The sequence below is a fragment of the Choloepus didactylus genome, chromosome 20 (assembly GCF_015220235.1).
Source record: "Choloepus didactylus isolate mChoDid1 chromosome 20, mChoDid1.pri, whole genome shotgun sequence".
Taxonomy (NCBI): Eukaryota; Metazoa; Chordata; class Mammalia; order Pilosa; family Megalonychidae; genus Choloepus; species Choloepus didactylus.
The window spans coordinates 58661363-58682916 of record NC_051326.1 but is presented as its reverse complement, the minus strand read 5'-3'; the positions used below and the strand labels follow the sequence as shown (position 1 = coordinate 58682916).

Below are 21554 nucleotides of genomic sequence, written 5' to 3'. Positions count from 1 at the left end.
AGTACTAAAGAGATTCAATGTCGGTTCATTAAAGGACAATAAGAGAGAGAGGGAAAAAATATATCTGACAAACATTAGCCAAAGGATAGGATGGCTGATTCAAGAAATGCCTTCACAGTAATAATATTGAATGTAAATGGATTAAACTCCCCAATTAAAAGATATAGATTGGCAGAATGAATCAAAAAATATGAACCATCAATATGTTGCATACAAGAGACTCATCTTAGACCCAGGGACACAAAGAAATTGAAAGTGAAAGGATGGAAAAAATGTTTCAAGCAAGCTACAGCCAAAAGAAAGCAGGAGTAGCAAAATTAATCTCAGATAAAATAAACTTTAAATGCAAGGATGTTATGAGAGACAAAGAAGGCCACTACATACTAATAAAAGGGACAATTCAACAAGAAGAAATAATCCTAAATGTTTATGCACCCAACCTTGGTGCCACAAAATACATGAGAGAAACACTGGCAAAACTAAAGGAAGCAGTGAATGTTTCCATAATAATTGTGGGAGACTTCAACACATCACTCTCTCCTATAGACAGATCAACCACACAGAAGACCAATAAGGAAATTGAAAACTGAAACAATCGGATAAATGAATTCGATTTAATAGACAGATATAGAACATTACATCCCAAATCATCAGGATACACATTCTTCTCCAGTGGTCATGGAACTTTCTCCAGAATAGACCATACACTGGGACATAAAACAAGACTCAGTAAATATAAAAAAAAAATTGAAATTATTCAAAGCACATTCTCTGACCACAGTGGAATACAATTAGAAGTCAGTAACCATCAGAGACTTAGAAAATTCATAAATACCTGGAGGTTAAACAACACACTCCTAAAATAAATGGTTTGTAATGTAGAATGTAGAGGAACTAGCAATAGAGAGCAATTAATGAAGAGGGAACAATAACCCAATAAGAACAGATAAGCTATCATGGGTAAATCTAGTGTTCTGGGAATGCCCAGGAATGACTATGGTTTGTTAATTTCCGATGGGTATGGTAGGAACAAGTTCACAGAAACGTTGCTATATTAGGTTATTTTCTTGGGGTAGAGTAGGAACATGTTGTACTCCCTTGTTATGGTTTGTTTGAAATGTTTTTTATTGTATGTTTTAAAAAAAATTTTTTTTGATATAGTTGATTTAAAAAAAAAAAAGTTAAAAAAAATGAAAAAAATATGCAGAGCCCCCTTGAGTAGCTGGTGGAAAATGCAGGGGTATTGGGCTTCCCCACCTCGATAGATGCAGATGTGCTCACAGACATAGGGTACTGGTGGTTTGATGGGCTGAGCTCTCTACCACAGGACTTGCCCTTGGGAAGACTGTTGCTGCAAAGGAGAGGCTAGGCCTCCCTATAGTTGTGCCTAAGAGCCTCCTTCCGAATGCCTCTTTGTTGCTCAGATGTGGCCCTCTCTCTCTAGCTAAGCCCTCCCCACTACGTGGGACCTGACACCCAGGGGAGTAAATCTCCCTGGCAATGTGGAATGTGACTCCCGGGGAGGAATCTAGACCCGGCATCGTGGGATGGAGAACATCTTCTTGACCAAAAGGGGGATGTGAAAGGAAATGAAATAAGTTTCAGTGGCAGAGAGATTCCAAAATGAGCTGAGAGGTCACTCTGGCGGGCACTCTTACACACAATATAGACCACCCTTTTTAGTCTCTAATGAATTGGAATAGCTAGCAGTAAATACCTGATACTATCAAACTACAACCCAGAACCCATGAATCTTGAAGACAATTGTATAAAAATGTAGCTTATGAAGGGTGACAATGGGATTGGGAAAGCCATAAGGACCACACTCCCCTTTGTCTCATTTATGGATGGATGAGTAGAAAAATGCGTAAGAAAAAAAAAAAAAGCAACTAGTGTTCTTTTTTTACTTTAATTGTTCTTTTTCACTTTAATTTTTATTCTTGTTACTTTTGTGTGTGTGCTAATGAAAATGTCAAAAATTAATTCTGGTGATGAATGCACAACTATATAATGGTACTGTGAACAATTGAATGTAGGCTTTGTTTTGTATGACTGCATGGTATGTGAATATATCTCAATAAAAATGAATTTTAAAAAAAAGCATCTGTAGTTTAGAGAGCCAGACCCGATCCCCAACAAAGGCAGTCAGAGAAGGCTGACCCCCGGTAGACTGCAGGGGTGAGAGTTACGCTGTATTGAGGGCCAAATCTGTGGCAGGCACTTTGCATATATTATCTCAGCTACTCTTCATAATGATCCGATTGTTGATGCAAGATTACTGCCCCATTTTATAGGTGAGGAAACTGAGGCCACCAAATAAATTGCTCGACACTGGGAAACCAGGAAGTGGGAGAGCAGGTGGTCTAGCCTGCAGTTCTCTTTTGCCCAGGCGAGGTAGATAAGCTCAGGCATGTGGGAATCCCCATTTTGAAGACAGGGAAACTAAGGCTTAGAGAGGTGACCTCTGCCCCTAGTCACACAACCAGTGAGGGGTTAGAGACAAGACTCTTCCCAGCACCTGGCATAGGGCTTAACATGATACTTGTCCAAAAAATGTTGGTTAAATGAAGACTCGGGGAATAAAGGAATTGCTGTGCCTTCCAACCCCACATCCATTGCCTTCCCATCATTCCACATCTCCAGGGCCTCTGCTTCCTGCAGACTTCATTTCTGAACTTGGGGTACTGGGAGCCTGTCAGAACCCTGAGCTGCTGAAAGATAACTGACTTCCCTGTGCTGCATGCTCCAAATAAAACAAGGACTTTTAGTAAAATCCATAGAGGCTTGTAAGCCAGCCCAGAACTTCAAGTCAAGTCAAATCATTTCCTGAGTCCCTGCTCCATCCACAGAGGGATCAGGTGCTGCAGCAAATGGGACAGTCAGTAATGCCAGGATTTTACACTAATTCCTCATTTATGAGGCACTTTCACAGCCATTAACTCTTCAGATGGTCTCACTCACCAGATAAGGTGAGAAGAGCTTGCTTCCGCTGCTGTTTGCAAGGAAAGAAACTGACCCTCAGAAGCACTAAATAATTTTCCCCAGCCATGCACCTGGCAAGGGGTAAAACTCATGCTTTTTGCACTGCAAAATATGTGACAAAATAAATACTGTTTAAATCCAGCGTCAGGTTGTATGCGATGGGATTTGGTAAAAGATCGCATGTGTTCATAACAGAAACCCTTCTACAGCCATGGTCATTTCCTTTGTCTTGTTCCCCTGGGTTGAACAGCTGCTTCAGCACTATTTAGTCACATGGTCATCCTTTTGAAAAGATGTACAAACAGAGAGAGAGAGAATTCAGAAGTTAAATTGCCGACCAGTCTACTCTAAATCCTCCTGTTGCATGCCAAGGAGGTCACACTGATATATTTTGATGTCTGTCTTGGGGTTCCCTTAAAATCATCCACCTGTAAGCCTTGTGCTCGCCCTATAAAAATGTGCATCAGGAAACAGCAAAATAGATGCATCATTGGCATGACAGGCAAAGACATTTGTTAAAGGCGAACAAGAAGAGTCCTCCATAGCAGCCCAAAAAGTTCAGTTTGCAAAGCACTTTTACCTCCATGCTTTCTGCAAGTATTTTGCAACTATCTACTGCACACCAATAGGATCCTCTGGCAACCCTGGGAGGAGGCAGGATGGAAAATGCTATCCCCATTTGGAACCTGGAGAAACTGAGACTCAATGAGGCAAACTGACTTGCCCAAGGTCCCACAGCTCATGAGGGACCCAGGCAGGACAAGCCTAAGTCCCTGGCCCCAGCTCCTCACCTGCCAGGGCTCAGCCTCACAGAGGAGCCCGCAAAGGGCCGCCCTTGGCCCTGGAGCCGAGAAACCATCTCCCTTTCTACCACCCCACAAATCCCCATGAACCAAAATGTGGCTCCCAGAGCCCAGGGCTAGCTTTGACTTCTCAGAGGGTGGGCTGCTTTGGGCCTCTGGACCCTGCAGAGCTCCCGGCAGCTAGAACATGGCTGATCTGTTCAAATGAGTCTGGTTGAAAGAGAGCCCCAGGGGGGCTGCAGGCACCTTGTTACTTATCACTGATCCATGCCTGGAAGGGAAACATCTGGAGCTCCAGTCCTCTGGGGAACCGCTTTCCAAATGCACACTGCTCCCAGTCAGCCAATTAAGGGCATGGACTTCATGCAAAAAGCAGGAGCTTTGGAACCTGAATCTAATCCCCAGCTTCCCACTGGCCAGATCCCCTAAATGCTATGAGTCACGTTGTTTTAATGGGGATTAGACGAGATACTGGGTGAGAAGGCCCTGGCACAGGGACACACTCTGCAGACAAAACCATTTACAAATTTTTCTCTATTATTTATTTTTACAAGTTCTTTGCAGATAAAGTATGAGAATACAGATAAGGGAAAAAACATGAAAATCACCCATAATCTTAGCATCTAGAGATTAACCCTTTATTGGTTAAGCTGAGGCCATAAAGCCCTCTGCCGCTGCACACTGGTTAATAGACTTCATCGTGTAGTGAATTCTGTCTCACCTGTAAGCTTTTCCCAGGTATGTTGTTTCATCATAACTCTATCACATGCATACTTCAAACGAGATTTCCTTATCTTTCATCTAATTCTGCCTACCTTAGCTAAAAAAATTACATGTACATGCATTTGAATGAAGTCCTTGTAAGTTACAAAAGGATGTTTCCAGATACTCTTTCTTGATATGACATCTCAGTGAAGTAACCAGGAAACAAACTAATTCCTTTCTGTCTAATTATTGGAGATTAACTCAGGTCCCCCACCAAAGACATGTTCAAGTCTTAACCTGCATTCTTGTGGGAGTGAACCCATTTGTAGACAGGACATTTGAAAATGCTATTGTCATTAGTTCAGGTGGGGACTCATTTGTGAGCAGGGTCTACAGACATCTAGATGAGGCCAAATGGAATCAGTGTGGCCTTCATCCTATGACTGGAGCCCTGATAAGCAAAGGAAACTCGGATGCAGTCCGAGACAGCCACAGGAGGAGACCTAGGAGACATCACCATGTGACAGGAGGCAGAGATGCAAACCAAGGAGCCCCAAGGAGGGTGGCGAGCCAGCACCAGAAGGCTACAGACTCCAGGAAAGCAGGCTGGGATGTTGGACTACCAGCCTCCAAATCCAGGAAACAATACATTCCTGTTCTCTAAGTACACCCATTGTGTGGTATTTGTCATAGCAGCCCTGGCAAAATAAGACACCACTTAATGTCTTTGTTTGTGTAACAACCTTCCAGGACTCTGTGTGTGTGTGTGTTTCTGTGTGCTCTACAACATCATTTGGGCTGGTTCTTAAGTAATCCATTGCAAGAAGATGCCTTAATTTTTTTTTAAATCTGTTCTGGTTTGCTAAAGCTGCTGGAATGCAAAATACCAGAAATGGGTTGGCTTTAACAATGGGGGTGTGGGATCCCCAGGGACAGGGCATTCACTGAGGGCCTTGAAGATTGCAGCTTGCTTGACCTAGGTCAGTTATGGTTTGACCTTTTCTCCTTGTAGTGTCAGATGCTCACTGTAATCTATACCGGAAACTACCTCCTCCCTGAGACTCCCTGAGATACTGTTATCTACAGGATAATCTATAATCCTCCCCTCCTCCCTGTGGATTACAATCAACCCCTCCCTGCACTGCAAGACCCCTGCTCCCTGCCTTATGCTCTCATACCTGTTGGAATGTCAAGCCCTTATAACCAGCTTATTGAGCCCCGCAAAGGGTGGACTATTTCCACCTTGTGCTCTGAATTGGCCACCATTCAGAGCAGCTCCAGAATCCATACAGAGAATCTCCTGATTTCAGGGCAATGTGGCTCGACTTCCCCACCCTCTAGATAAGCTCTATAATAAAAGCTCATATCTCAGAACGTGTCTGGTGCTTTCTTTAGTCCTTTGGCTATGAAAGCCCTCGTCGGCTGTGACAGGGGGGTTATTAGTTTACAAATTTACAGGTCTAAGGCCGTGAAAATGTCCAAATTAAGGCATCAATAGGATGATCCCTTCTCTGAAGAAAGGCTGATGGCATCTGGGGTTCCTCTGTCACGTGGGAAGGCACATGGCTGGAGTCTGCTGGTCCTTCTCTCCCAGGTTTAGCTTCTGGTTTCCGTGGCTCTCTCCAAAATGTCTCTGGGACTCTGTCTCAGTGCCTCTCTCTCAGCTCCTGTGCGTCCTTGCTTGTTCACCCAGGGTGTTTCTCTCTAAGCATCTGGGGGTCCTCTCTTAGCTTCTCCGTGGCAAACTCTGGATTTCATCTCTTAACTTGCCTCCTGATTCTCATTTCAACAATTGTCTCCAAAATGTCTCTGGGTGTTTTCTATCTAAGCATCTCTGAGCTTTCTTCAAAATGTCCCTGCCTTTTATCCTCTCATAGAGGACACCAGTAAAGATGATTAAGACATACCTCGAATGGGTGGGGTCACATCTCCATGGAAACAATCTAATCAAAAGATCCCACCCACAGTAGGTCTGCACTCACAAGACTGAATTAAAAGAACATGGCTTTTGTCGGGTACATAATAGATTCAAACCAGCACATAACCTATCTCCTATCATCAGTTCTGAAGGTTATAGACAATCATTCACTGCAATAGTCAATGCTGTTAGGGGTGAACATTTTTGTAATATATCTTTGGGCATTTTTCTTAATTATTTAGCACATTTTCTTAGAAGTAAAATTTCTATGGCAAAATGCCCTTTTGTGACTTGATACATATTGCTAATTTTTTTAGGTTCATTGGTTTTGGTTTTACAGGAAAGACATCATGTTTTCTTGTTATTTTTATTTGCATTTCTTTTATCAGTAATGACAATAAGCATTTATTTGAGTGTTTATTGAACATTTACATTTCTTATTATGGGTTATTTGTCATTTTTCTATTGGAATGTTTTTCCTTATTTATTTATGTGTTCTTTTTCTATTAAGGTTATAGACACTTCAGCTACCATATATGACACAAATATTTTCCCCACTTTGTCATTTGATTTTTAACTTTGTTTTTAATGGTAAATAATAGTAACTAATAGAAATAACAATCTCTTTCTATCTAAGAAGCTTTGTCTGAAACTAGGATTTTCCTTGCTGTATTTGTGGAAGGTAAAAGTTGAAGCAGCCCATGTGGAAATAGAAAGCCTGGAGCTCAGGCTAACCCCAGAAACCAAGGTCTGGCCAAGGTACTATGTGTGCAAGCACGTGTGTGTGCATGTGTGCATGTGTGTGCACATGTAAGTGTGTGTGTCCCCTCAGGTCACCAGGCCAAATTACACAGATGTTAAAAGGCAAATACAACGTGAGGCCAAAAAGCCCTCTGCTGCTGCACAATGATTAATAGACTTCATCGTGTAGTGAATTTTGTCTCACTTATAAGCTTTTTCCCCAAGTATGTTTTTAAAATCATAACTGTATTGCATGCATACTTTAGATTTCCTTACCTTTCATCTAATTCTGCAACCCTTAGCTTAAAAAATAAAAAGCATTTGAATGAGGTCCTGGTAACTTACAAAAGGATGTTTCCAGATATTCTTTCTTGATACGACATCTCAGTGAAGTAACCAGGAAAGGAACTATTTACCCCATTTTATGAGAGAAACTGAGACTCAGAGAAGAGATGCAAGCAAAGCGATTAGGGGTGGAAGCCACACTCCAACCCAGATATTCTGACTCCAAGTCCAGAACAGCCTGGACACCTACCCCCAGACCCCCGCTGGCTCCTGAGCCATTTGCAGAGCAGGGAGCCAGAAACCCCGCCTTTAATACAGGGGGCTTTGGGTCTTCGCCTCAGGGGCCTCCAGTTCTCCATCTGTGTTGTGACTGCAGCGTTGCCCACATCAGAGCCCAAGCTGGCGGTGAGGTTTCCATGGCAACGTCATCGCAATGGTCTCCGGCCAAGACCAAGGCTGTCGACGTGGTGGGAAATTGACAGCTCTTGAGCTAAAGTGGCCACTTTCCCTGGAGCTAAGCTTCCCAGGGGTCATCCGTGGATTCCTGCCTCCACGGCACCTCTGGAGACAGGTGATGGTTCTTGCATCCCCCCAGAGAGTCTCTGAATGATTTCCTGTCATTTTCTGATGAGGGTGTGGATAAACTGCTTCACTTCCAATCACTTCTGGCTGGATGACAAAGTGGCTTGAGTCGTCGTTCGTCTATCAAAAAAGTGATCACATTGGATTCTCTGTGCCAGGCATCTTGCGGAGAGCTGGGGATAGAGAGAAAGAAAATGGCCAAGCACCCCTGCTCTTTGGGAGACCCTGTCTAGGGAGAGACAGGGCTGTGAGCAGAATTCTAGACCAGTGGGGTCAGAGAATGCAGGGACGGGGCACAGAGGAGAGAGCAGCTGGGAAAACTCAGCTTCAGGAGAGAGACACTGGACCTGGGCACTGGAGAGTAAATGGGAGCTGGCCAGAGGGAGATGGCAGGAAAGGACAGCAGGCACAGCATGTGCCAAAGCACAGTTACAGAGACCAGGGGTGTCAGGGGTGACGGTGAGAAGTGGAGAGAGAAACGGGGTGTAGCCAGACCATGAGGAGCCTGAGTACCAGGCTGGGGAGCTGATTTTATCCTGTCTGGAGAAGGTGATTGAGCAAATACAATTTACCTGCAATTTATCTCCAGGTGCACACAGAAGTGAGGGGAAAGGCTGACCAGAATCCTTCCATCAGACCCAACTCCAAAATAGATCACTACAGCCAAGAACTCCTCCTTGCTCTGCCGGGGCTTGGGGTGGTGACGCAGCTGCCCCAAATCACCCAACAATCACAGCGGATGCCCATTTCCCTTGACCTGTGAGGCCCTGGCTGGACACTGCTTGCCATGCAGGCTGGAGACAGTCCCCCAGGGGCTGCTACTTTGAAGGTGAGTTTGTTTCTTGCTATCAAAGCCATTTATTGCACCACGACTCATTTTACAGAGCCTGCCCTAATTCAGACTCTTGCCTCTTTAACAGACCATGGCAGACAATGCTCCAAATTCAGTGTCGATTTTATTATTCCGCTGCTTCAGTAACTTTAATAATAGTAATAATAGTCATAACAATAATAGCTGCTGGTTACTGAGTGCTTTCTCTGTGCTGTCCATACATAGCTCCTACTGCCTCTCATTCATTACTTCCTTCTGTATCGGGCTGCCTTGCACAAATGATATGGCTTTTGAGGCCCTTTAAAATTCTGTCAACGAAGGCTGAATCCAAATCTGAATTAGTTAGGATATTAGGTTCAGCTGTGTAACAGACAGGCAAAGTAATGGTGGTTTAAACAAGATGGAAGTTTCTCTCTTTCTCTCTTATGTAGTCGTCCAAGCAGACAGGGCAGGTCTTCCCTGCAAAGCCGTCAGGGACCCAGGTTCTTTCTGTCTTATTGCTCTGCTAACTCAAAGGTGTTGCCTCCTTCTTGTGGTCCATGACGGCTCGCCACCACCATATCCTACTTCCCTTTAAGGACACAATCCAGAAGTTGCTCAGACCACTTGCACTTAGATCCCACAGGCCAGATCCCAGCCATGAGGTGACCCCTCGCTGCAAGGGGGGCTGGGAAATGTAGTCTTTGTTCTGAGAGGCACACAAAAATTTCAATTACTGTGGAAGAAGAATGGAACAGACACTGGGGTTCAACCAGCTGTCCTTTTCCCATCATTTTTAAGCCGTGTGTATTCATTCTGGTCCAAGATGGGATGAGCCACGCAAGAGATTTATTAGGGAAATGCCTGTGAGCAAAATTGGGGTGGGAGGTGGGGGGCCTGGGAAGACCATCAGATTCTGATGCACGCCTGACCCCAGGTGAAGGAGACAGGGAAGGAGGGAAGGTTGAGTGGACTCATCGCACGCCTGAATGCTTTCCTGAGAGAGTTCAGCAAGGCAGTCGGGGACTTCTCAAGCCAAAGTCGCTCCACAGAGGAATCCTGGTCTGCTGGTTTAGAGGTTTTATGGACCCCAGAAAAGAGCACATTCTTAAAGGCAATCCATTCCTGTGGGTGTAGACCTGTTGTGGGTGGGACCTTTTGATTGGGTTATTTCAGCTGCATCACGCTCCAGGCAAGTCTTAATCCTCTCACTGGAGTCTTTTGTAAGAGCATGAAATAGAAAGAACAGAAGCTGAGAGAGAAGGACACACAGAAGCTGAGAGAGGCAGCCACAGAAACAGAGAGGCAGCCACTGAAACGAGAAGCAATGAAACTCAGGAGAGAGGGGAGAGGCCAGCAGGTGCCGCCATGCACCTGGCCATGTGACAGAGGAGTCCAGGATCACCTGCAGCCTGTCCTAGGAGGAAAGCATTGCCGTGATGATGCCTGGATTTGGACATGTTCAGAGCCTCAGAACCGTAAGCCTATAAGCTAATAAATCCCCATTGTTAAGAGCCAGCCCATTTCTAGTATATTGATTGCATTTTGGCAGCTTTTGTGAACGAAAACACCTGGTCTCCCAGGTTTCCTTGGCATCTCTGCCATGTGCAGTCATTGGTTGGGAGCAGCCTGTGGGGAGTGGAGTGTATGGTGAGGGTTTCCAAGTTCAGGGGCTGGAGCTGCAGGTCAGTTGTGCTCTCTGCAGTTGGAGATCTGAGAAGCACATGCTCACAGCCCCTACGCTGTGCAAACTAGGGCAAGTGGTTCAATCCCCGAGTCCCTGGTTTCCTGAAATTTAAAGTGTGTGTGTGTGGGGGGGGGGGGGCTATTTCTCACTCAAGGCAGGGGGGAGTGGTGAGGATTAGAGATAATATTAGTATTATGCCTGGCACAGAAGAGGTGCCCAGGGATGGGTCACTTTCATACTGCCATTGTCAGTGATGCTGTGGTGATTTATTAAAGGTTTTTAGGCAGTAGAGAGACAAGAGCACACCCGAGCATTAGAAAGATCCAGACAACACTGGACTTTGCCACGGCCTCTTCCTTCGGCCATCTGGGAACATCTTACCCTTTAAAAAGCAAACCCCCCTCCTGTTTCCAAAATGATTTGAGATGACTTACAATAAAGGACCCATGTGGCAAGATGAATAAAACAGAACTGGAAATAGAAGAGGCAGGACCGAGAGGAGGCTGGCAGAGGAAGCAAAGCGGGTTTACTCTGGTTCAGCAGGCACGTGGCATGGGGAGCCCGAGCAGCCCCGTCCCCTTGGCTGCGTGGTCCTGCACTGTCGTCCTGGCCTCCAGGGGCCACCTCTCGCTGGCAGAAGGAGACCTGCCTCCCAGCCAGATGGTAGGGTCATGGGTTTCTGGGGCAAGTTTGCTCTTGCCAGAGCGACGACTAATAAGGGGCACTTCAAACAAGAAGCCTGTTTTGCAAAATCAGATACTCCTTTCAACTAAGTTTATTGAGCAGCTGGGCCAGACCCTGAACCTTTGCTCCAGAGAATCAGAGGTGCACAAATAGAGCCCCTTTGCTAGAGGGGCCCACTGGCAAGAGAAGTGTCAGCCACAAACACAGATGGGGGTACCTCGTGAGGGCATCGCAAGTGTGGTGGTTTGAAGCTGTGATGTGCCCCAGGAAAGTTCATGTTCCTTTAATCCATCCCTGCAGGTGCAGACCTATTATGGGTGGGACCTTTTGATTAGCTTGTTTCAGTTGAGATGTGACCCATCTCATTCAGGGTGGGTTTTGATCCTCTTGCTGGAGACTTTTATGAGAAGACAAAACACATACAGAAGCAGAGAAATGAAAATCGGAGAAGCATCCAGAGAAGCTGAGAGATGGAGCAGCCAGAGGTGAAAGCAATGAAACCTGGGAGAGAACCAGCAGACACTGGCCAAATGCCTTCCCATGTGACAGAGGAAACCCAGATGCCAGCAACCTGTCTTCAGGGTCCAGGTATCGTCCTACTGATGCCTTGAGTTGGACATTTTCACAGCCTAAGAACTGTAAATTGTAACCTAATAATCCCCATTGTTAAAGCCAACCCATTGCTGGTATATTGCATTCCAGCAGCTTTAGCAAACCAAAATAGTAGGTGGGAGTGGGTCTAAGGGAAAGCAACCCATGGGGAGTGTGGGGACCCCGGAGCTGAGTGGTCAGGGAGCTGGTGGGCATTCCAAGGCCATGGTGTGCAAAGACCCAGAAGGCTGTGCTTTAGAGAGATGACCCTGCTGGGGTGAAGGGCAAGGATGGAGCTGTGGGGAGACTGTGGGTCTGCAGGCCTGCTGGAGCCAGAGCACCAAGGGCTGGAGGTCCACGAGGGCAGGACTGTGGGGTGCTGGGAAGCCACAGCAAGCATAAGGAGGGGGCGCTGGGGTCAGACTGGCTTTTCAGGAATATCACACCAGAGGCTGGACTGCAGCCCTTCACACATCCCCCCCCACCCCCACCCCAACTAGACCTGGAGCTCCCCAAATATAAGACAAGGCCTTAAATGGTTCCTCAACACCAGGTCATGTCCCATCAGAGTAGGTGATGGATAAATGTTATTGAATGTGTTCATGAGCAGATGAAGGAAGTATATATTTAGACCAACATTTCCCGAAACATATTCCCAAACCAAAAGATTCACAGCTGATCAAGTTCTCAAAGGTGGGACAGACATGCCAGTTACTTACTTCCCACTTGGTCTGTGTGGAAGTCCTTATGTACATGAACTCATCATCCACTTGACAAATGCAGAAACTGAGGCTCAGAGAGTTTAATGTCTCGTCGAGACATTAAATGTCATGGTGGAGACAAAATTGGAAATCAGATGTCAAGTCCAGTGCTCTTTCTACCATAATGTGCACACACACGCCAAAATAAGCACACGGTGAGGCATTCAAGAAAAACACATTCTGTGTCTTCAGGGGTGTGTGTGTGTGAAAGAGAGAGAGAGAGAGAGAGAGAGAGAGAGAGAGAGAGAGAGAGAGAGAGAGCGAGCATGCCTGCCTTCCTCCAAGATTTTCCACTGAATTGTTATATAAATAAATGGAGGCTGCTTGCTCAGGACAGACCTGTTGGATTCACGGGAGACCCAGCCTGAGATGTCAGCAGAGATCAATCCAAACACACTTCAGGTGAAATCCAGACCAGCTCGGTCTGCAAAGGGCAGAGGCTGCACAGCTGAGCGGAGACCCGATGCTCCAGCTGGTGGCCTCAACTGGTTTTCAGTCAGGACATTTTTTAAGACAAGGAGTTGCTCTCTGAACATGTGTGTTTCCATTCATCTTCTTTTCAAAGCAGAACGTGTCATCTGAGGGCAGTGATTCATCATGGCAACATCCAAATGAAAGGGGTGGTGCTGACCCCCGTCTGCAGCTCTGAGGCCGAGTGCCTTGTGCGGGACTGTCAAAACGACAAGGCTGGGGGTGCAGGGTCCAACTTGTTCCTGTCGGCGATGCAGTGCCAGGCCGGTGGCGGGAGCCAACCTCCACTGCAGGGAAAAAGCAGTCGTCTTGCAGGTCCTGCAGAGCTGGAGGACAGATTTGTAGCCTTGACTGCTGTCTGCCCTAGGTTGTCAAAGCATTCATTCTCCATCATTCTCCAGTCCCAGTGTCCCTTCTATTTGTACCCAAAGGTGTACTTTCTGGGAAGCAAATAAAGCTTCAGCTGCAGGGTCCCTCACTGCATAGGGGACTTCCATGATCCTGGAAGGGGTCAAGCAAATGTTCACATGCTCGTGTGTTTTTGTAAGATTTGCAAAAGTGAAATATCTCGACCTCAATGGGTTCAGGCCGCTGTGCCTTTCCACTCTGACCTGCCTCGCCTCACACTGGCCCTAGAACTGGGTGGCACTGGAACGGCCACGAGGGATCCAGCTGAGAGGACTTTGCATGGGGGATACTCCTCATCTGGGTTTGGTGAGTTGTGATGGTTAATTTAATGTGTCAATGTGGCTAGGCTACGGTGTCCAGTTATTTGGTCAAACACAGTCTAGGTGTTTCCGTGAAGATATTCCATAAGTGTGATCGGCATTGATGATCAGTTGACTTTGCTTGAAGGAGATTAACCTCAGTAATGGGGGTGGGCTCCTTCCAATCAGTGGAAAGCCTTAAGAGCAGAAACTGAGGTTTTCTGGAGAAGAAGAAATTCTGTCGCAAGCCTATGACATTAACTGCTCTCCGAGTTTCCAGCCTGCCAGCCTCCACTGTGGATTTTGGGCTCGTGACTGTAACATCAACTGTTGCCTGAATTTTCAGCCAGCCGGCCTGCCCTGCAAATTTCAGACTTGCTAGTCCCCACAATTGCATGAGCCAATTTCTTAAAAATAAATCTCTTTATATACACACATATCCCATTGGTTCTCTTTCTCTGGAGAACCCTGATTGACAAGTGGGATACCTTTATGCGGTTCACCTTTGGGTGGTTAAGTGTCTTCTTATAGAGTTTAGTTACTGCTGACCATGAGGGTAAAAATAACGACCCATTGTGCCAGCTCCTTCAGCTTTGTGACATGAGAGTGCAAGACGAGAGGTCATTTGATGATATAAATAAGTATATGGGGCACCAGGAATAAGTTGGTGGTGGAAGAAAAACAAAATTGTATATGTGTGTGTATACATATATATATATCCAGAAAAATTGGATATGTATATAACCAGAAAAAAATATCTCCTATAATCTAACATGTACAACTGCCTAATTGGAGGATTGTGTTTTTATCAACACTTAGTCAAACAGAAATACTTTCCCATCAAGAATAGCCTTGATAAAGCAGCATTTATAATTATAAACACACCATAATTTTTTTTCTCTTTTGATGGGAATCTTACAGGATAAAACTTATCCAGATTTCTGCCTTTACAGGGTACAAGTTTGTAGCAGTACTATAAATTGTGAGTATGACTCAAGTCTCACGCTTTACGCAAACCAATTATTGATGATAAAAGATACATTTTGATGAACCACTAGGGAGGAAAGGCTAAATTATCTTATATCTCTCTAGAGAAAATATTATAAAATCTTTGTCAATGAAAAGGCAGTCAAAGAGTACACAGCCTAAACATGGGTGGGGAACCTTTTGGTCAGAACTACCATCTTGCAGTAATTCACCAAAATGACAAAGACAAAGGGAAAGAGGAGAGGCACCCGCTGTATGTTTTCTAGGCATTTTAGAAAACATGGAGTTGTTCCTTTGGCCACGTATATGCAAATCTACAAGAAAGGTGATATTGCAGACATCAAGGGAATGGACACTGCTCAGCAAGGAATGCCTCACAGATGCTTCCATGGCAAAACTGGAAGAGTCTACAGTGTTACGCAGCATGCTGTCGGTCCACTGTAAACAAACAAGTGAAGGGCAAGATTCTTGCCAAGAGAATTAATGTACGTATTGAGCATATTAAGCACTCTAAGAGCCGGGATAGCTTCTTGAAGCGTGTGAAGGAAAATGATCAGAAAAAAAAGGAAGCCAAAGAGACAGTTACCTGGGTTCAGTTGAAGCCCCAGCCTGCTCCACCCAGAGAAGCACACTTTGTGAGAATCAGTGGAAAGGAGCCCGAGCCACTGTAGCCTATCCCCTATGACTTCATGACATTAAAGGTATAAACAAGAAATAAAAGACTTGTGGATTGTAATAAAAAAAAAAATGGGTAGGGAAAAAGCATTATGGAAATGTGTTTAGGCAATTAATTAATAGAAATATTACATTATTTTTCTGGATTTTGTATTGTTTGTGGCATTTGTCATCTTTTTAGAATTTGTAATTCTAAACAAATGCTTATTTTCATACCTCGTTTTGTATTCATACCTTGTTCTCTTTTTCTTATGAAGGATTCCCCAAATTATACAAGCTTCAGGGCCCACAAGCTTGGATCTGCCCCTGTCCATACGCTTTTGGAAACAAGGCTCAGGATTTAATGTGGACACTGGGTAGATTTTGATGCCGTATCCATGAAAACCTGCTAGCAGCTGAGGAATCACATGACGGTGATGAACCAGGGGTCAAACTACCAAAATTATTTTCCTGACTCTATCACTGTGTGACATTGGGCAAGTCAGTTAACCTTGCTGAGCCTCTATGTCTACTTCTTAAAAGGAGTCTGCCTGATGTCAATGAAATGGATGTGGATTGATGTCAATGAAATGGATGTGGATAACAAATGATATATACGGTAGAGGAGAGAATGCTTTGAAAACTATAAAACTGTACAAGTGAGGGTTTTTTTTTAAACTTTTTTTTTAGTAGATAAAAATGACAAAAGGCAGAAAACACCACCCATAACTTCAGCACCTAAAGAAACCACTATTAATATGTTGGCATATTGCCCTCTAGTTTTTCCCATGTATCCTTTCTTTATATTCTTTTGTGTTCCATGTTTATCCCTGAGCATTGTCATAAGCATCTCTCCATTCCATTAAAATGCATAAACCAATGTTTCTGTAACTCTTGACATCTCAGTTCTACCTGTAAAATGGGCACGTAGCATGCAGCTAAACTGAGCAAATGTTGTGGACTGACCTGTCTTTGGTGTCCTTGAGTAAAAGGCCCAACAGAAATTTATAGTCACGTGGGCATCTCCAAAATGGATCTTGAGCTCTTAGCCTCACTGACACTAGTGCTAGAACTGGAAAGGTGAACCCAGGGATTGTTGTCCTTGGGTACTTCCTGGCAGTTTAGGGCCGAGGGAGAGATTGGTAAAGACCAGCTGTCCCTGGCGCTTCCCTCCTGAGGTGTCTCCCACTTTACCTGGCTCCTTGAGGGCAGAGACTGAGTCGTGCTCCTGTCTGTGGTCAGAGCAGGGCCCAGGGACAGACGGACTGACAGATGGCTGTGAAATCCACTCAAGCCAAGGCCCTGCTGTGGGCTTGAAACAAAGATCTGAGTCAACCGTGGCCACAGTCCAGCCAAGTAGAACTGCCCCGGGCAGAAAAGAGGCTTCCCCCCAAGATATCTCTGGACCTGTAATGGGCTCGAGACAGGGGCTTGGAGAGAAAGGGGGACCTTAGAGAGAAAAGAAGGCTCATCCCAAGACCTAGGGCAGACTTCTGGGAGGACTGGCAGCTCGAGAAGATGGGAAACCCAAAATGAGCCTCAGAGTGTGTGGGCAGGAGGGTTTCCTGCCAAGAAAGAAGGGTACTTCTGTGCTCGTCTGGCTCGTCTCAAAAGCCATCTCTGAATGAGACGTGCCTTTGGCTGCCTGTCTTCCCTGATTTAAGGGAAGTGGGAGCCAGGGCTGCCTCATGGAGCAGCACAGCCCGTTCAAACACACCCCGCCAGCCGTGACCCCTCTGCTCCTCTCAGCTTCCTCCCCTGTGTTCTGAGTGTTAAGTGGCTAGTTGTTCTCCTAAAAGCCAGACATGAAGGTAGGATGTTTCAGGACACCTTGTTTTCCAGAAAAGCTTGCGTCTGCTCTGGAGAGAAAAGGGAAGGAGAGAGAGATGCTATATGGTGAACCCTATAGCATGCAGATGCTGAGCCCATGTCATCTCCCGTTGTCTTCAGTATGCTCTAAGGTGGGTTTTATTATCCTCATCTCGCAGATAAGGAAACTATGGGACAGGGAGGTTGAGTAACTGCTACCTGTCCAGTAAGTGTGGGAGCCAGAATCCAACCAGGTTAGCCTGCTGCCAAGGCCTGTGGATTTCTAAGAACTGAGATGGTGACAGCCATAGATTCTTGGAGCTGGAAAAGGCTTTTCTGTGTCTGGAGGCTCCCGCCGTCTTTAAGTTGGGGGCCTGCTAACACCCTACCTTGGTTTCCCAGGGCTGCTCTAGGAAAGTACCACATGCTGGCCAGCTTTAAACAACAGAAACATATCGTCTCACAGTCCTGGAGGCTAAAACACTGCCGTCTGGAAGTCAGCAGGGCCTCGCGTCCGCGGAAGTCCGTGTGCCTCTCTCTGGAAGTCTGGAGATGGCTTCCCGGCAATCCACAGCACCCCCCGCCTCGGTCGTCACATGGCGTTCTTCCTACTGTCCGTCTGTGTCCCACTGACCGTCTGTGTCCGCCAGTCACATTGGATTAAGGCCCACCCCCAAAAAGTGTGGCATCATCTTGACTAATTACACCTTCAAACACCCTATTTTCAAATGTGGCCATGATCACACAGGCTGGGGTTTAGGGCTTGAACATGTCTTTTTTTTTTCTTTTTGATTGAGATTGTTCACATACCATACAACCATCTGAAGATCAAGAGTGTACAACCAACCACCCGTGGCACAACCACACAGCTGTGCATCCATCACCACAATCAGTTTTTTTTTTTTTTCAGTTTTTAGAACATTTTCATTACTCCAGAAAAGAAATAAAGACAAAAAAAGGAAACTCAAATCCTCCCATACCCCTAACCACCCCCCCTCCATTATTGATTCATAGTATTGGTATAGTACATTTGTTACTGTTGAAGAAAGAACAGTGAAATACTACTAACTGTAGTATATAGTTTGCAATAGGTATATACTTTTTTCCTATATACCCCTCTATTATTAACTTCTAGTTATAGTGACATACATTTGTTCTAGTTCGTGAGAGAGATTTCTAATATTTATACAGTTAATTATGGACATTGTCCACCACAAGATTCACTGTTTTATACATCCCCATCTTTTAACCTCCAACTTTCCTTCTGTTGACATACGTGACTCTGAGCTTACCCTTTCCACCACCTTCACACACCATTCAGCACTGTTAATTATTCTCACAACATGCTACCATCACCTCTGTCCATTTCCAAACATTTACATTCACCCTAGTTGAACATTCTGCTCCTAAGCAACCACTCCCCATTCTTTAGCCTCGTTCTATATCCCGGTAACTTATATTTCATGTCTATGAGTTACATATTATAATTAGTTCATATCAATGAGACCCTGCAATATTTGTCCTTGTGTATCTGTCTTATTTTACTCAATATAGTGCTCTCAAGGTTTCTTCATCAACTCGTATTTTTTAAGACAGTTTTGTTCACACACCATACATTCCATCCTAAGTAAACAATCGTTGGTTCCCTGTATAGTCATGTATCTATGTATTCAGCACCACTGCCACTATCTATATAAGGATATCTCCATTTCTTCCACAAAAAAGGAGGAAGAGTCAAAGAAGGCAGAGAGACAAAAGAGAAAGAAAAAAGAAAGAGAGAGAAAAAAAAAACCAAAAAACTAAACAAAAAATGACAGCTAGAAAGCAACAAAAGGAAAGATAGCATTAACCTAAAGTAGAATAAAGAGTCAGACAACATTACCAATGCCAGGAATCCCATACCCTTCCCCTATTGACTCCACCCCACCCCTGCCATATGCATTTAGCTTTGCTATATTGCCTTTGTTATATTAAAGGAAGCATAATACAATATTTCTGTTAATTACAGTCTCTAGTTTGCATTGATTGCATCTTCCCCCCAATCCCACCCTATCTTTAACACCTTGCACTGTTGACATTCATTTGTTCTACTTCATGTAAAAATATATTTGTACCTTTTATTACAATCGTTGAGCGCCCTAGGTTTCACTGTTACACAGTTCCAGTCTCTATCTTTCATCTTTTGTTCTGGTGTCCTACATAGTCCTATCCCTCCTCTTTCAACCACACTCACAGTCATCTTTGTTCAGTGTACTTACATTGCTGTGCTACTATCTCCCAAAATTGTTTTCCAAACCTCTTACTCCTGTCTTTTCCTTTCTCTTTGCAGGGCTTCCTTTAGTGTTTCCTGTAGAGCAGGTATCTTGTTCACAAACTCTCTCATTGCCTGTTTGTCAGAGAATATTTTGAGCTCTCCCTCATATTTGAAGGACAGTTTCCCAGATATAAGATTCTTGGTTGGTGGTTTTTCTCTTTCAGTATCTTAAATATATCACCCCACTTCCTTCTTCTCTCCATAGTTTCTACTGAGAAATCCGTACATAGTCTTAAGAAGCTTCCTTTGTATGTGATGAGTCGCTTTTCTCTTGCTGCTTTCAGGATTCTCTCTTTATCTTTGATGGTTGATAATCTCATTATTAAGTGTCTTGGCGTAGGCCTATTCAGATCTCTTCTGTTTGGAGTACACTGCACTTCTTGGAGCTGTAATTTTATGTCTTTCATAAGAGAAGGGAAATTTTCATTGATTATTTCCTCTATTATTGCTTCTGCTCCTTTTCCCTTCTCTTTTCCTTCTGGGACACCAATGACACATACATTCCTGCTTTTCATTTTGTCCTTAAGTTCCCGGAGACATTGGTCATATTTTTCCATTCTTTTCTCTATCTGTTCTTTTGTGTGTAGGCTTTCAGGTACCTTGTTCTACAGTTCTTGAGTGTTTTCTTCTGCCTCTTGAGATCTGCTGTTGTATGTTTCCATTGTGTCTCTCATCTCTTGTGTTGTGCCTTTCACTTCCATAGATTCTGCCAGTTGTTTTTTTGAACTTTCAATTTCTACCTTATGTTTGTCCAGTGTTTTCATTATATGCTTCATCTCTTTTGCCATATCTTCCTTAAATGTTTTGAATTGATTTAGTATTTGTTGTTTCAATTCCTGTATCTCAGTTGAAGCATAAGTTTGTTCCTTTGACTGGGCCTTAACTTTGTTTTTCTTAGTGTAGGTTGTAGTTTTCTGTTGTCTAGGCATCTGGTTTCATTGGTTACCCCAATCAGGTTTTCCCAGACAAGAATGGGCTCAGGTCCCAGAAGGAAGAAATATTCAGTATCCAGATTCCCTGAAGGTGTATCTTAGAAAATTGGTACACCCTGTGATGCCTCAGGTCACTGTGCTTTCCTGCCCAACAGGTGGTGCCTGTCAGCCTGTAACTCCAGACTGGTGTAAGGAACTGTGGACTGTAGCTGTTTTCTCCCAGGCTCTGGGGTCTGGTTCTGAATGGAAGGCAGGTAGTAGAGCTGGGCCCCACCTCTTTCCTCTTAGGGAAGATTGACCCCCTAGGGAAAGGTCATTAGCATTTGAATGGTCTCTCTCTGACTCTGCTATCTCCACCCTTGTCTGGGTCAGAGCACTGGGAACTGAAAATGGTTGAGGCTTTCTCCACTGAGCCAAAAAATGGACAGAAAGCCCCTTTCAGAGCCAGTCTGCAACCACCCTCCGGCTCTCTAAGGTCAGTCGTCGCCAAAAGCCTCTGTCTGCTTGTTGGGGATTCATATCTTGTATTAAGCAGACCATGTTTGTTAATTAAAACCCCAGTTGGAGCTCTGCTGGGCTGTATTCACTTGCTCAGAGAGAGCTGCTCTCTAGCACCATGAGGCTTTGCAGTTCGGACCATGGGGGGAGGGGCTCCCAGTTTGGATCCACAGTTTTTACTTACAGATTTTATGCTGCAATCTCTGGCATTCCCCCCAGTTCAGGCTGGCATATGATGAGTGGACAGTCACGTTTGTCCCCCTGCAGTTATTCCAGATTATTTGCTAGTTGTTCCTGGTTGTTTATTAGTTGTTCCAGGGGGACAAACTAGCTTCCACTCCTCTCTATGCTGCCATCTTCTGAACATGTCTTTTTGGACGACCCAGTTTAACCTATAACTCTCCCCCTAAAAGAAGGAACTGCCTCACAGCTGGGTGTCCCCCAGAGCCCAGCGCAGGACCTGGCCACAAAGCCAGCACTCAGTAGATGTTTGCCGGATGAACGGATGGGAATTCAACTTGGAGAAGTGACCAAGGTGCAACCTAGACAAATCTGTAATCAAGTCTGGGAAATGCAAGCTAGGAAAAACTACTGAATTAAAAAACCTTCCAGGAAGTCGGTCATTGAAAGGC

The 21554-nt window shown here is 44.8% G+C and overlaps 1 pseudogene; it reads left to right on the top strand.

Moving 5' to 3' along the window:
* The first annotated feature begins 14928 nt into the window (after positions 1 to 14928).
* Positions 14929 to 15422, top strand: LOC119516497 (annotated as a pseudogene).
* The last annotated feature ends 6132 nt before the right edge of the window (positions 15423 to 21554 follow it).